Here is a 14,142-nt window from a genome sequence, read left to right on the forward strand (position 1 = left end):
GAACTCCACCTCACTGTGAACAATTTTACACTTGCTAGGCTTCACAGTCATGTTGAAACTCTGGGGTCCACTGAAGACAATTTCCAAGACTCTGAGGTGCTCCACCAACGTGGCAGAATGAATGAGGACATCATCAACGAACATTTCTACTCCTACAATACCAAGGAGCACTTGTCTCATGGCACGATTGAATACTGCTGGGGAACTGGTAAGTCCAAATGGGAGGACTTTATACTGATACAACCCCCTAGCAATAGCAAAGGCAGTGAACTGATGGCTCTTGGGGTGAAAGGGACTCTGAAAGAATCCCTTCGCCAAATCGAACTTTGTGAACTATCGTGACCCTGCCAGCTTGGAGAAGATGGCAATGTGGTCACCCATTGGCTCAGTATCCACTTTGGTGATTGCACTTAGCCTCCTATAGTCGCCACAAATCCTGACCCCACCATCTTTCTTGCGGACAACTACCATTGGACTACAGTAAGGAGATGAGGACTTTTCAATAATACCCGCAGTCTCCATGTCAGCAATTTCGTTGTCTACTGCATCCAGCAGTCACATGGGAATCAGATATGGCTTAACCATTATGGGAGTATTGCTGGTCAGCTCAATTTTGTGACAATCAACCTTTGCGAGTCTAGGTTGGTCAGAGAAGGCATCAGCATACTGACAGAGCAGTGACCTTATGGCATTCTGGTCACCTAATGCTAAGTCAGTGTTAAGTAACACATCTCCGACAGTCTCCTCCTGACGGGACTGAACGGTTAAGGGCTCGTCATCATGGTCATCAGCTGGGATCACCGCGGCTGCCCCGGTTTCTTCCAGTGGCTGGTCACTGTCATCAGCTACTCGTAGGCCAGTCTCCTCGGGGTTTGACTCATGATAAGCCTTCAACATGTTAACGTGGAACCTTTTACAAAAATTCCCCATCTGAATTATGTAGCTGAGGTCTGAAATGCATTCTACTACATCAAATGGACCCTTCCACTGTGCCAACAACTTGTTCTGGGTAGTGGAGAGTAACACCAAGCACTTATCGCCTGGACTAAACTTCCGAAGCTTTGCCTTCTTATCATAATAGGCTTTCTGAACTTCACGCACCTTGATCAGTTCTTCCTTAGCTAACTCACACGTAGACTGGAGGCGGTCAGCTAGATCAAGGACGTAGGTGTAGGTGGTCTTGACTTCAGAGTCAGGCTCTTCAACGTCCCATAACTTACGAAGGACTTGAAGTGGTCCACAAACCGACCTTCCATACACCAGTTCAAAAGGTGAGAACTTCAAGGAATGCTGTGGGGCTTCTCGATAAGCAAATAGAAGAGGAGCAATGAACCGCGGCCATTCCTTTGGCTGTTCGGCGGCCATGCACTTTAACTTCTTGAGAGTCCCATTGAACCTCTTACACAATCCGTTACACATTGGATGATAAGGCGTAGTTCACAGGCCTCAGATGGACAACAACCTAAATGCTTCGTTCATCATTGCAGGGTGACCTGCAAACCCCGGTCGCTTAAGACCTCCTTGGGGATACCTACACGACAGAACACTTCAATCAATGCCTCAGCAACAGTGACGGCCTCTATATTCTAAGGGGCCACGGCTTCAGGCCACCGTGTGCTGAAATCAACAATAATGAGGATATACTTTGATCCATCACTTGCCCTAGGAAAGATTGGCCCAACAATGTCAACTGCTACTCTCTCAAACGGTTCAGAGATTATAGGCATTGGTTTCAATGGCACCGGACGGACACGACCCCGGTCAGTGGTAAACTGACACACATCACAGGAACGCACAAGCCTAGTTATTTCCTGCCCCATTCCTGGCCAGAAAAAGTCAGCATGGATGCGGTCAGAGGTTTTCTTTTGGCCCATGTTACCTCCTGTCATTGAACAATTACCTAATTCGAACACTGCTCGGCGATACTTTGCGGGAATGACGAACTGCAATCGAATCTCGCCCTGGGGTGTTTGTGACTCATGGTATAGCCGTCCTCGCTTATGAAGGAACCTGGCTTGACCTCCCCGTGAATACTTAATCACTTTACCCTCCAGCTTCTTATGCACTGAGGCAAGTGTCGGGTCAGACTGTTGTTCTTTGACAACATCTAGACTACAAATCAGATCTTGCGGCATTGCGACAGTCAACGGGGTGACACGATTCGGAGCCTTGGCCATGGTTCGTGTTACTGCAACAGCCAAAGTCTGAGTAGCAACATCTATGGCGCAACTGTTTTTGACTCACGGTATGTTGCCGATAATGAAGTCAAACAAAGGTTCTGGCATGACAACAGCAGCTGTCAAGACAGTGTAGAAAGGAGATGCCACCTGGATACGTGCCTCAGGGAACAATCTCACTGATCCATCAATAAGACTAACTTGGATCTGCTTACCTGTGTACTCGTCAGGCCGAACTACACTTTGCTTGACAGAGCAACCTGAGGAACCATTATCTCTCAGAATATTTACAGAAACACCTCCCACAAACCCTGGCTGAACAAGAAAGGCAGTGTTACTGGTGGAAGGGTTTGAGGAGGTAGCAGCCAGTCATTGGTGAGACTGCAGAATGAACAACGCAGCAAATGTGGCACCCTGAGAACTAGATGCCTGAGGGGTCGTGCTCACCATCTGAGGAGTTGGAGCATTGACCACCTGAGATGGAGAGTTCACTGTTGCTGAGGGACCAGTGAACCATGGAGAAGTACCTGTACTGGTGGGGTTGGCACCACTGTGCGCTTGTTGTGGATTGAAGGCTGCATTTGCATCCTGCCTCCGGTACACTAAAGTCGATTGTCCTGACTGAGGGTTATGTGGTTTGTCCTTGCCCTGCTGCTGCTTGAAATACCGGTACTGCTGCTGGTTAGGGTTCTGCTTGTCGTACCACTTCCACTCAGGTTTCTGGGTATTTTGCCCCTGGTCCTTCTTCTGCGGTTTGTTTGGACCTTGGCCATTATTCTGAGAGCGCCCTTGTTGCTGGGGTTCAGTCTGAGACGGTTTCCCAGATTTGTCAGCTTTCCTGTTCCAGGTGTGTTGCTTACGAGTTTGATACCCGTACGCATTGAAGAATGCATCAGCCTTCTCCACCATTTGGCTGGCATCCCTTACCTGGCAGATCTTAAGCTGAGCCATAAGCTCAGCAGGCCACGACTTTTCTAGCTGCGTGTGCAGCATAAAGTCTGTTATCCCCTCACGCGTGGAAGGAGTTTCATCTTTCTCCATCCACTCATCTAAGTAAACAGTAAGCTGATCAAGAAACTGAACAGCAGTCTCCTTCTCTTGTAAACGCTCCCTCATAAACTGACTCTTGGCGTTGTCAACTGTGAGACCGTACTCTTTGCCGAGTGCGGCCTTCATTATCTCATACGTGAGACTGTCTCCACGAATTCTGTGGAGAATATCAAGAGCAGGGCACTCAAACAAGCTAAGAAACTGAAGCCGCATAGCTGCCTCATCCAGCTGGTACAGCTGAGCCATGTCTTCAAAACGAGCTATGAATGGCTCGATTCTCTCGCCTTCCTTGTATGGAGGAAACTTGATGTGTGGGGTCACCAGAACATATGCAGGGAGAGTGCTCATGGAGCTTGGGTTAGCTGCACCAGATGTGTCTGAAGCCAAGGAGTCTAGCTTGAGCTTCAGCATCTCAAGTTCAAGTTTCTCACGTGCCTCACGCTCAGCACGTTCGTGTTCTCGTTGTTCTCGCTCTTGTTCGCGTTGTTCTTGCTCGTGTTCCCATTGTTCTCGCTCATGTTCGAGTTGTTCTCGCTCGTGTTCGCGTTGTTCTCGCTCGTATTCACGTTCTCTCTCGCGTTCCTCGCATTGTTTTTGCTCGTGTTCACGTTCTCTCTCTCGTTCCTCACGCTGAATTCGACGCTCTTCACGAGCATCATTCTCACATTGCTACTCGTAACGAAACCGTGAGAGGACGTAGTCCTTTATTTGTTCAGGGTCGCTAAGCCCCATATCTTTAGCTTCCTGTACATAGATATTAGTAGTCATGATGTTAACTCAGCTAAGACTGAATGGGCTAAAGACTGAGTACTGGCTGCTATTTTGCAGAGAAATGCCAATAATCAAGAGTAAAGAATATAGGCACAGGTTGGTGGTGACCAGTTTTATCTAGTTAAACTGGTATAGAAAGAAATAAAAAAAAACAACTGACTGTGGAAACTATTACGTAAAATTAATAGAAATAAATCAATAATCACCAGTAAGATAGTGCCTATAGACTTTAATAAATACCTAAGTGTGAGTGAGTGAGTATTATCTCGTTAATAACTTTAGACCTAGGAGTTAATATCCTGGAATGAGGTCGCCAGATGTCATGGGGGGATGTGAAATTATGAATGCTGCTATTGTTTGAAAATAGAGACAAGGAATTTACTTGTGAAAATCAAGCAGTAAGTTTTACTTTATGCCGGCTTACTTCGCCGACTCCCTAAGGATGAGAATTTATAAACTTTCTCAACAGTACACAGCAGAGATTAATTACTCATGAGTGCTGTTTGTTGTACTGTTAGCCTCTCGAGAAAGTGACTCCACCCCTAACAATCAATAACTAATGCTAATAATAATAAACAGGTTCTTGCCAGTGCATTAACTCCTGGCTGGCACAACGGATTTAAGCTTGATACAAAAGAACTGGCCTGAGTACCAGTCATGAATAATGCAAAGCGTTTGTGCAAACTAGGAGCTGCAACTAGAATAAGCTTAATGTGGAGAAATAAAACACGATTTTAATTACATTAAGCTCAAAGAAAAGAACTGTAAATTTATTGATTACAATGAAATAAATTTACGTTACATGAGTCTCAAAATGAATTCAAAATAACAAGGAGAATACACTCACTTGCTCATTCAAAAGCTAAACACACTTAAACCTAGGAAAACGAAAAGAAATACTGGTCAGTGGAGGGGAGCCGAGCAAAGAGAGCTGGGCACCTGTGCAGGACATCAGATGCTGCAATTCGCTAAACCCTCTTCGCCAATTCACCATCTAGGTGGAGATTTCAGGTACTCGCTGTACAACGGTGGCGCTGCCTTACCCTGGGCATAGACGATCCTACTCTCGCGATGATCCAAACCTGACTAAATTTAAACTATGAAAGAGGCAAGGGCTGGCCGTGTTTGCCGGAAGTAGGGCGTGGCCCTAGCTTCAACGGTCAATGGAGAGAAAGTGAACGATATGCGCTCACAATAAATCACTCAGTGAAGGCACTAATGTCGCGCACAAGAATGATCACTTGTGAAACAGTGAGAAATGTTCTGAAAATCGTCCCAATCGAGTGAATGCGAGGACGGTTGAACTGAGTGATGCGCAGTGGGAATTCCACTAGAATTCATGGTTTTCTCACTGATGTAAAATGTCACGAATTTATAAATACGCTCGCGCGAATTCGTGAGATAGTGTTTGGAAACTCTCTGTACTGTTGTTTGCAGATGATACTGTGTTGTTAAGTGAAGACGAAGGGGAGCTGCAAGGCATGGTGGATGAGTTTGGGAGACTGTGTAAGAAACGGAATCTAAAGGTGAATATAGTGAAGAGTAAAGTGATGGTCTTTGAGAGAGGTGAAGTCAGTGAATGTATAGCGAGGTTGGATGGTGAGGAATTGGAAAATGTGAGTACGTTTAAGTACTTGGGCAGTGTGATGAGTCAGAATGGAAGTTTAGAGGGTGGAGTGCTTGAAAGGGTACAACAAGGAAGAAAGGTTGCTGGTTCCTTGAAAGCAATAATAAAAACGGGAGTGAGCATGGAAGTGAAAAAGTTACTACATGACAGTATTTTCATACCAACTCTAACGTATGGAAGTGAAGCTTGGACGTTGTTGGAAGGACACAAGTCAAGAGTGAGAGCATTGGAAATGAGTTATTTAATAGGAGCCTGTGGAGTCATATGGAGAGACAGGCTGACAAATGAGGATATAAAGGAGCGTTGTGGTGTGGATGTGGATGTGATAGGAAGCGTTAGGAGGAACACACTGAGGTGGTTTGGCCATGTGGAGAGGATGGAGGGTGAGAGACTGACGAAAAGAGTGTATGTGAGTGAAGTGGAGGAGGGTAGAGGGAGGGGGAGGCAGAGGATGAGATGGAGGGATGGGTGGAGAGGTATATGAGAGAGGGTGGTGTGAGTTGGGAGCAGGGCAGTGAAATGGCGGGGGGCAGGGCGACGGGGAGGCAATTTGTTTGTGGCCACCCCGTACGGGATTGGGGCGTCTGGCAATAAATAGATAGAAGAAGTAGGCCGCACTACTACATCAAGTGAGTGGATGATGGTCGCCATGTCCTACAACCTTAAGTACCGAGCATAATATATTTTGACTTGCTCGTGGTCCATTTGTTCCAGTATAATTCCTAAATCGGTTCTCCTTTTATTTTCTTGTTGTTGCTTTCTTCTCTAGTTGCATTTAATATTTTCTTTGTTTATTTACTCTCTCGCGTCCTCCAGTGTAATCTTTATTTGCGGCTTATCCTGCAAATGGACGAAAATCTGGGCCAAGTTAAGGTGAAAAGATTATAGTTTTTTTAAAGATATAAATTATTTTTTTCTATTAACTTTATTCTCCTTGTATGGATGACGAGGATTTGGATCAAAATGCCTCTCTCTCTCTCTCTCTCTACATAGCACCTATTCCTTAACGAATCATTTATTGGTTATGGCTCGTTAATATCTTTTTGTACGTTATTTATGCAGTGTATGGCGATGTCAAAAAGATTTATATAACGCAGAAGAGTGCTATGAAGTGTGATAAGCAAAATAAATCACTTAGGAACAGGTGTTAGTGAGCTTCCTTGACCGACGAGAATAAAAGTCCTAGAGTGTTAGTTATTACCTCCGTATAAAGAGATGGAGCAGGTTATGTATTCACTCCTGTTTGTCTGTCTGTTTGGCCACAAGATATCTGAAAAAGTTATTGATGGATTACAGTGAAACATTGTGGATACAGAGCTGATAAAATTTCACTTGTGTAGGCGTGGCTGAGGTATGTGCTCTTTGAATGCTATTTCTTATTGCACTTGTCACTGTTGTTGTACGGCAAACAAGTAAACAAAAAACAAATGAAACGTGGGTTCTAAGTTCAACCAGCTACCATATTGTAAAGGACTGGAAAGGAGAGAGACGGGAAACGTTCAAAGGCTTTTATAATCTGTGAAGGAAACTGAGGAGGGAGTTAAAACAGAGGAAATGGGAATGGGAATGCAAAAATCTCGCATATCCGGGAAGTGAAGTCAACTGAAGGAAAGAGACTTAATGTTACGACTCAAAAGTGAATAGCTCGTAATTTGGCCTGGATTTATGGTGGCGTAGCCGGAGGAGGGGTTAAGGAGGGAACGGGGACTGGAAGGAGGTGGAGAAGGGATGGTTAGAGGGGCAAAGATGGACTGGAAGGAACTGGAGAAGAGGGGGCTAAGGGGGGGAAGATGGACTGGAAGAAGCTGGAGTGGGGAGTTAAGGGAGGCAAGAGAGACTGGAAGGAGCTGGAGAGGAGGGTTAGGGGGACAAGACGGGCTGGAAGGAGATGGAATGGGGGATTAGAGGGGCAAGAAGGACTGGAAGGCCTTGGAGAGGGGGGTTAGGGAGGCAAGACGGACTGGAAGGAGATGGAGAACAAACACGTACCCAGGTGAGGCATGGAAGTTAAAAAAAATAATTAATCTCCCTTACAACGGCAGGTATCACACAGGCTTGGTCGACTTCCATAAACCTTTAAGCTAGAACTCTCATCAAGCAAGGAGGCTCCCTAACACCTCTTCCTTTGCGACTCATTTTTGGATGTGGCTGATTAATATCCTTTTGTACCTTATATATACAGAATGGGTTAATATCCTTTTGTACCATATTTATATAGAGTATGGAGATGTTTGAGGGATTTAAATAACAGAATTGGACAGTAAGGTGTAATATGCAAATTAAATCGAGTAGGAAATGGTGTTAGGGAGCTTCGTCAACAAACGAGAATACAGCGCCTGCCTATCACGATTCCGATGTTAGAAAAAAAAACAAAAAACTACAAAGTCGATAAGAAATACGATAAAAATACGGAAAAGTACGGTAATAATATGGCAAAAATACGGTAAAAATATGATAAATATACGATAAAATGTAGGACAAAAGTACGATAAAAATACGATGAAAGCACGTAAGACAAAAAAAAGATGAAAATACGATAAAAATAACGCAAAAAATACGCTAAATTCCGATAAAAAGTAAGAAAAAATACGATAAAAATACTATAAAAAATGCAATAAAATACGATAAAAAACGAAAAAAATGCAACGAAAATGCTAAAAAAACGATAGAAAATACGATTAAAAATGATAAAAAAACGATAAAAAAAGAAGACAAAAATACGGTAAAAATACGATAAAAAATACGATAAATGGTAGAGTACTTTTGTGAAATCGTGAAAAGCACAATACATCAATAATCCACACCTACTACTGTGTCACTGCTTTGAGTGAATACCTTTTATTTCTCGGTTGGGTGGCGGATTAATGAGGGATTTATTAAGTAACATTAATCCCTTTTCCTCTATTTTATTACTGTCATTATGTCGCCAGTTACTTGTTTTGTCCCTACGAGTCGGATGATTGCCCTTTCCCAATATTTTTGCTTTCCCTATCCAAGCAGTCGATCTGTGCTCTCTCTCTCTCTCCTTGGCTTCCCTTTGTAGTCTCCCCTCCCTTTCATTTTTGCGTTACCTTTTGATTGCATTTCTCGGAAAAATTTGTCATCAAAAACACTATGCCAATAAGAGTTGTGTGTGTGTGTGTGTGTGTGTGTGTGTGTGTGTGTTGTTACATAGCCTATGATTTCATCATCCTTTGTGTAATTCTAACGTACAGTGTGCTGCCTGTCTGATCACGAGCGTGTTCTACCTCACTCCCCCCCTTCTACCGTTATAGTAGAGTAAGTCGTTCTTTCTGTTGTTCAGAGCGGGATTGTCAACTCTTTGTCCCCATGGCTTCATTTGCGCGTCCTTCTTACAAGTTGTATCAAGCTCTGCCGGCCCCTATATAATGAGCTCAGTCTCTGCATTATTGCCACTTAGATCTACTCCTCATTTTGTTCACATCTCTGTCCTCCCCTGTACAGTTGTTATTGTGAGTGCTCAGGAAGTCTCCAACCATCTAGCAGCAGTGTAATTTGAGTATAAGTGTTATTGCATTTTGTTCTTGTACTGTATAGCATAAGGCGTTAATTCGTAGGCCTAGTGAGGTTTTTTGTAATTCATGTAGGGTTCTTTATGTCAGTCATCATTAATAATATTTTGTATCTGTAATAATTTATCTTGCATTCACTGAGCATTACCCAGTGTATTTTCAATTTATCAGGGCTGACTTAGATAAATTTACTTTTGCTAATTTCGTGTTAATAGAGGCTATTGCAGTTAACCATATATTTAACCTGTTTTTTGCCATTACATTATCCTTATGAGTCCTGAATGTTTTGTTGTTAGTTTGAGCATTAAACTTTAACTTGTAATTTTACCTAACTCTTTTGTTTTGAACCTGGAACTTTACGGGACAGTAGTGATTTTTAGTATTCTCACTTAAAGTGTACATTATCTTTCTCTGTTCCGTAACATAAATTTGGCGACCTCTTATCAGGATATTCAGGATATTATCATAAGGATATTGTTTGATATTTTGTGACTGTGATTTATTCATAATGTCTACTATTACTACGCTTGATGAAGCAAAAGATTTTTTGTCAAATGTGCAAACACTGTGTGATGTAGAAAACAGAACAAAGAATGAACTTAAGCTTGTTGCTCAACAATTGGGAATTGCAGTTCACTCTCATCATTCTAAAGATCAAATTGTTGGCATGATTAATAAAAGCCTGTTTAATGTAACTCCTCCAAATGAGCAAACGCAGATTGAATTAGCTAAGTTACAGCTAGCCCTGCAGGAGGCTCGTGTTAAGGAGGCTGAATTCCAAGCACGTGCAAAGGAGGCTGAGTCTCAGGCTAAAGAGGCGGAGTCTCAGGCTAAGCAGGCGGAGTCTCAGGCTCGTGCTAAGGAGGCTGAGGCACCAGTTGAAATTGCTAGGACTCAGGCAGACCATGAGTATCACATGAAACAAGGTGGAACTGGATCATCTAGCTCTGATGATTTTGATGTGGCTAAAAATGTTAAACTTGTCCCTCCTTTTAATGAATCTGATTTAATAAAGTATTTTCAGTTGTTTGAGAGGGTAGCTACAGGTTTTAATTGGCCCAAAAAGTATTGGCCAGTACTCCTTCAAACTGTTCTCACCGGTAAAGCTCAATTAACTTATGCATCTTTGCCTCAGGATCAATCTGATAATTATGATGTAGTTAAGAGCTTGATTCTTAAGGCCTATGAGCTTGTTCCTGAAGCCTATAGAGTAAAATTTAGGACAACTTACAAGCAAGATAAGCAATCCCATGTTGAGTATGCAAAAATCAAAGAAGATCTGTTAGAGCAGTGGTTAAATTCTAAGAATGTGGATTCTGATTTTGGTAAATTTAAGCAGATGATTTTGCTGTTGTTGAGTGAAGACGAAGGAGAGCTGCAAGGCTTGGTGGATGAGTTTGGAAGAGTGTGAAAGAAACGGAATCTAAAGGTGAATGTAGGGAAGAGTAAAGTGATGGTCTTTGAGAGAGGTGAAGTCAGTGAATGTACAGCGAGGTTGGATGGTGAGGAATTGGAAAGTGTGAGTACGTTTAAGTACTTGGGTAGTGTGATGAGTAAGGATGGAGGTTTGGAGGGTGAAGTGCTTGAAAGGGTACAGCAGGGAAGAAAGGTTGCTGGTTCCTTGAAAGCAGTGATAAGAAACAGGGAAGTGAGCATGGAAGTGAAAAAGTTACTACATGACAGTATTGTGATACCAACTCTAACGTACGGAAGTGAAGCTTGGACGTTGTTGGAAGGACACAAGTCAAGAGTGAGAGCAGTGGAAATGAGTTATTTAAGAGGAGCCTGTGGAGTCACATGGAGAGACAGGCTGACGAATCAGGATATAAAGGAGCGTTGTGGTGTTGATGTGGATGTGATAGGAAGCGTTATGAGGAACACACTGAGGTGGTTTGGCCATGTGGAGAGGATGGAGGGTGAAAGACTGACGAAGAGAGTGTATGTGAGTGAGGTGGAGGGGGAAAGAGGGAGGGGGAGGCCGAGGATGAGATGGAGGGATGGGGTGGAGAGGTATATGAGAGAGGGGGGTGTGAGCTGGGAGCAGGGGAGTTAAATGGCGGGGGACAGGGCGACTTGGAGGCGATTTGTTTGTGGCCACCCCAAACGGGATTGAGGCGTCTGGCAATAGATAGATAGATAGATAGATTTTGCTAGAGGACTTCAAGAGGTGTATTAGTAAAGATGTAAGCCTATATCTTGATGAGAGAAGAATAGATAATTTGTCTGATGCTGCAGTTTTAGCTGATGAATATGTTCTCACTCACAAGAGATATTCTAGAGAAAAAAGGAAAGCTGAGAGTAAGTACGTTGCCTTTACTCAGAGTACAGGTAACAGGAAAGAGAATAAGGATGATGTTTCTCAGGAAGTAAATACCAGCTCCACCTCTAGATTTCAGAAAAGTAAATGTACTTATTGTAGTAAGCTTGGTCATACTACGGAGAAATGTTTCAGGAGACGGCGTGATGTGAACAAAAAGGAGTCTTTAAATATTCAGTCAATTGGTCTAGTGTCCACCCTTGAGAGTTCCCAGAATTCTTTAACTGAGTTAACTGAACCTTCTTTGAGGGGTAACTTAAATTCTCATGATGGAGCTCCTCTTTTGAGCAGTAACATGGGTGACACTCTCAAGAGTTCATGTGCTAATTTCCTGTCTGATGGTTTTGTCAGTCCTCTGGACAGTAATGACAGGAAATCAGTTAAAATATATCGTGATACAGGTGCTTGCCAATCCCTTATGCTGACCAGAGTTCTAGGCTCTAATGTTAATTCCTCTGATGAAACTGTAATCTTACAAGGTGTAGGGAATAATTACTTCTCTGTCCCTCTGTGCAGAGTGAATTTAGAGTCTGGTTTTGTTAATGGTTCCGTTATGGTTGGGTTGGTTGAGACACTCCCAATGTCAGGTGTAACTTTCTTACTTGGAAATGATATTGGTGGAAGTCAAGTGTGTCCAGCTCCTCAGTTGTCTAGTGAGCTAGTGGCTGCGACCCAGGATTGTGATGTCCCTGATGTGTTCCCTGCATGTGCTGTCACTAGGGCTAAGTCTAAAGTTACTGGTGATTTAGAGGATAATGATGATGATGATGTTATCCTAGCTGACACTTTTCTTGCTGATTTGGACCACTCACCAGATGAGGCAGTACCCCGTAGTGTTGATAATTTGTCTCGTCAAGAGTTGGTTGAGTTGCAGGTTGCTGACCCTGAGTTGAAAGGTCTAGCTAACTCTGCTTACAGTGAAAAAGAGTCAGCCGGTGCTTCTACTTGTTATTATGTAAAGTCAGGAGTACTTATGAGGAAGTGGAGACCCCCAACAGCATCAGCCGACTGTGAATGGGAGGTTGTACATCAAGTTGTCATCCCTCGTGTTTGTAGGCAGGATATCATTAGAGTGGCTCATGATTCCAGTTTGGCAGGACACCTTGGAGTGAGGAAGACTGTGGCACGCATTTTGAAACACTTCTACTGGCCAGGTATCTTCAGGGATGTTTCCTGGTATTGTAAGTCTTGTCACACCTGTCAAGTTGTGGGGAAGTGTAATTAGACAGAAAAGGTTGCACCTCTGGTTCCCATTCCTCCTTTTGAGGCCCATTCACCCATGTGTTGGTGGATAGTGTGGGCTCTCTTCCTAAGACTTCTTCAGGATTTTCTTATGTGTTGACCCTGATTGATATGGCTACTCGTTATCCTGAAGCCATTCCACTTAGAAATATCTCAGCAAAGAACGTGGTTAAGGAAATGCTAGGGTTCTTCACAAAGTTTGGTCTGCCCAAGGAGGTACAGTCAGACCGGGGAAGTAATTTCATGTCAAATGTTTTCAAGCAGTCTCTGAAAGAGTTGGGCATCACCTAGATCACGTCTTCAGCTTATCATCCCCAGACTCAAGGAGCGTTGGAGAGATATCATCAAACACTCAAATCGATGCTCAAGAAATACTGTTTGGAACATCAGAAAGACTGGGATAAAGGTCTTCCATTCGTTGTGTTTGCCGCAAGAGAATCTCCAAATGAATCACTGGGCTTCTCACCTTTTGAACTACTGTTTGGCCATGAAGTAAGAGGACCCCTTAAGTTACTCAAGGAATGCTGGCTGTCGGAGGAAGATGACGTCAACCTGCTGGAGTATGTGATGAAGTTCAAAGAACGGCTGTCCACTGCTTTACAGCTGGCGAGAGAGAATTTAGGAGCTGCTCAGGAGAAGATGAAGACTTGGTATGATAAGAAGTCCAGGTTACGCCACTTTCAGCCAGATCAGGTTTTGATTCTGCTACCAGTGCATGGGCAACCTCTTCAAGCCAAGTTTAGTGGTCCTTATTTCGTGGAGAAGAAACTCAGTGATGTCAACTATGTCATCGCCACACCAGATCGTAGAAAGAACAAGCAACTTTGTCACATCAACATGCTAAAGTTATATCACAGACGGGACGAAAATAATCCAGTCTGCACTGTAGCTGTTCCACCCGAGTCTGCAAGTGAAGCTCTCCCATGCAGCATGAGCCTGAGTGATAGTTTGGGGAAGAATCCTGATATCATGAATGATCTCCAGACTAAGCTTTCTCATCTACCTCCCGAGGAAAGGCAGGAGTTTTCGGCATTACTGCAGGAGTACCCGCAAGTGTTCCGTGCCACTCCAGGAAGAACCACTGTGTTGATGCATGATGTCGATGTTGGAGACGCTGGGTCACAGCGGCTTTGCATCGACTACAGACGTGTTAATCAGACAACCAAAACAGACACTTACCCTCTCCCTCGTGTGGAAGATTGCATAGACAAGATCGGAAAGGCTAGGTACATAAGTAAGTTTGATTTGTTAAAGGGATACGGGCAAGTACCTATGACTGAACGTGCTAGGGAGATCTCATGTTTTGTAACACTAGGAAAGACTTTTGCATGTTCTGTAATGCCATATGGTAAGAAGAATGCACCAGCCACATTTCAGAAGCTCATGAATGTTGTAACAGAGGGTTTGGCAGGGTGTGTTGTTTAT

Source organism: Coenobita brevimanus, chromosome 20 (assembly GCF_032717465.1).
Source record: "Coenobita brevimanus isolate Jiangsu-jjx chromosome 20, ASM3271746v2, whole genome shotgun sequence".
NCBI classification, from domain to species: Eukaryota; Metazoa; Arthropoda; class Malacostraca; order Decapoda; family Coenobitidae; genus Coenobita; species Coenobita brevimanus.